Below are 2,971 nucleotides of genomic sequence, written 5' to 3'. Positions count from 1 at the left end.
GGGCAGCACTCTGTTTTCAAATTGCTGCTGTGATCTGCCACAGCTTGAAAATGGATTGCACATGTCATTAATAATTTAATATCCATTACAAACAAATGACCATTAAAAATTGATATTAGTTCTGCTGTTTCCCCCGTCCACTTTTATCCCTGACAACAGACTATTGTTACTGTGCTACACCTGTGTGTGTGGATCAGTTTCACAGCAGCCACACTGGTATGCACACCAGTTCAAAGGTGAAAATGTGAAGGTGAGGTTGTACACTTGTTCTTTTTTTTTTTTACAAGAAATTTTAAAAATAATACAAAATTTTCTGAAAGCTGCATTAGTAAAATGTGTTTTCTTCAATTTCAAAGCTTTCTCTGTCCTGAGGTGCTCTTTGTTTCAAAACAGGACAAAAGTGAACATGTTTGTGGCGCGTCTGCATTCTTGTTTGGATATTTATAGTGGAGTAAGCCAGAAATCATGTCATTGCCTCACAAAGACAAACAAACCCGTGAAAACAAAACACTCAATTTGAGAAAGCCCTCAGGAAAAGCGGTAGCACATAGAAGGGTGTCACAGCAGTCTTTTGTTGCCATGCGGCGAAACATGGATGAATAATAACACCCATGTTTGCTTATATTTTGCAAGACGAGAGTTGCATGTAATCACATCAGTGGTTCGCTAATCACAGCTTAAATTTTCTAAAAATCAACTCGCAAGGATCCGTTTCTAAAATTGCGTTGCAAGACGTTTGTGCACTTTTGCTTTGTGAAATTAAATAAAACTGTTTATGTTCATCTAATAGTAAGTTGCATTTGATTTTGTATGCATAGCTATACTCTTCAAAAAGTATTTACACCCTTTGCATTAGCCACAAACTTTGTTGCATTTTTGAGAAACACAAAGTTATGGATAATCATGAAGAAAAGAACAAATCAGAAAAATGTGGCTTACCACTATATTCAGATGCCTCTACTTAGATACTCCTACAAATCCACATAAATTCAGTTCAATATTTATCCCAAAAAGAAAATAAATGTTGTTGTTTAAGTAGCTCGTATCATCTAAGAATCTCAAGTAATAGTCAGTTTTGCAATGAATCAAAAAAAGCCTCTGACTGAAGATTGTTGCTATCTGACCATCTGATGGTTATGTCATTTTAACAGCTCAATTTCCAGGCAACCGAGACAATATTCCATCATTTGTTGGCGAGCACTGCTAATCCACCTCATTTGCTTTTGCCGCTCCTCTTTAAATCTGTTTAGCCTTTTTGGTTAGAAAATCGGTCAGAGAGAGATTGTTTGAAGAAGCAGAGCCTCTCTGACTCAATACTTTTTAAAACAACCATTCACTGCAGTTAGAGCTGCAGGTCTTTTGTGCTAAATCTCCACCAGCTGAGCTCATCTGCACACTGAATTACCAAATGGCCCAAGCCCACCCAGATTGCATGGAACACGTTTACAAATGACACTCCTTGGGTTTTTACACAGATAATGTGGCTGTATGTTTGGGATTGTTGTCCTGCTGGCAGGTGAACCTCCACCCCAGTTTAAAGCCTCCAGCAGGTTGGCTTCCAGGATTATCCTGTATTTAACTCAATCTTACCATCAACTTTGACTAATTTCAAAGTTTCTGCTGAAAAAAAAGCATCCACACAGCATGATTCATTATTGAAACAAAATAAGTAAAGAAACATTAACTTTTAGAATTTTTCCCCTCTTTTATTGACTATTGCATAATTATTACATTTGTTTAGTGTAAATGTTGCCTCATCCCTTCTAATTTCAGTTGGTCATCAGTTCTTAGGATTTATTGTGGCAGAGCACACAATCGATTCGGTCTTTTTCCCGTCAAAACTTTTCCATATGTGCATCCCTCCCATGCGACTTCCCTCTCAGCTCCTTCAGACTAGCCAGCAGCAATTAGCAAACACCTAAGGAGAATTGCTGAGCTCATTATATGAACAATTTCTCAGTGAAAAGGTGGTAAAGACATTGTTACAGGGTTAATAGAGGTGCAATGTGGTCACGTCCTAAAGACAGAGTTTCAGAAAGAGCAGATGTTTTTAAAGAAACGGAGGCCCAATTTCTAAATTAGTCATATTTGCTATATATAGCAATTTTAAAACAACTTAATGTTACATAGTTACTTGATTGTACTATAAAATGCCACTATATGCCTGGAAAATCCATAATACGGTCCGTTTAACTTATATTTTACAATAAATAACTAAATAAAAATTTTTTTATAACGTTCCAATCAAAAATTCATGATTAAATTTTTTTTTCTTTTCACATTTTTTTTCTCATCATCTCTCCAACTTTCTGAGGACTTTGAATAACCATGACTTAAATCATTTATTCTAATATATTTGTTTACAGCTAATCTATTTGGAAGCTCAATTTAGACATTTTACATTTTGAACCTGAAGTTTCAGGGTCTGATTATTTTATATGTAAAAAAAATCAAGCAGCCAAGTTAGACTCGCTCATTAAACTGAAGTTTTAGATTTATTTATTCTCAATTTCTCTTATAATCAGGGTATTGTGGGCTTCTTGTGTTGGAATTTGTTTGCTTAGTGGACCAGTGACGTTGTAGTGAACTGGAAGGTAAAGGCTAACTTTGGGATGTTTGTGAACAGTTGACTCTGCTTCCTGGTGCAGCTGTTTACAGTCCTGTGTGCCAAATCCACAAAGTGGTGTACAGTGCTGCCGCTGCAGCGTTCCTTTGCATCTGGATGTTTGGCTAGCTGACTTTAGCCTTCTCTTCTATTAGATATGAGTTACCATCTAAAATAATTCCTCTCTCCACCGGTATTTGGTACTTTGCCAAGTTGAACAGTTTGAAGTGCAGGTATAATTAAAAGCAGAAACTCAGAACTGTTCTGCAACAGTCAGGCTTTTTTTTTTTTTTTTTTTTTCTTTTTTTCCTGCTTTGGTTTTTTTTTTCATTTTGGAAACAAATGGGTACAAAGGTTTTTTGCGGG

The sequence above is a fragment of the Poecilia latipinna genome, unplaced genomic scaffold, assembly GCF_001443285.1.
Source record: "Poecilia latipinna isolate Pla-1442-1.1 unplaced genomic scaffold, P_latipinna-1.0 Scaffold78, whole genome shotgun sequence".
Lineage (NCBI taxonomy): Eukaryota > Metazoa > Chordata > Actinopteri > Cyprinodontiformes > Poeciliidae > Poecilia > Poecilia latipinna.
Note: the sequence above shows the minus strand (reverse complement) of the source record.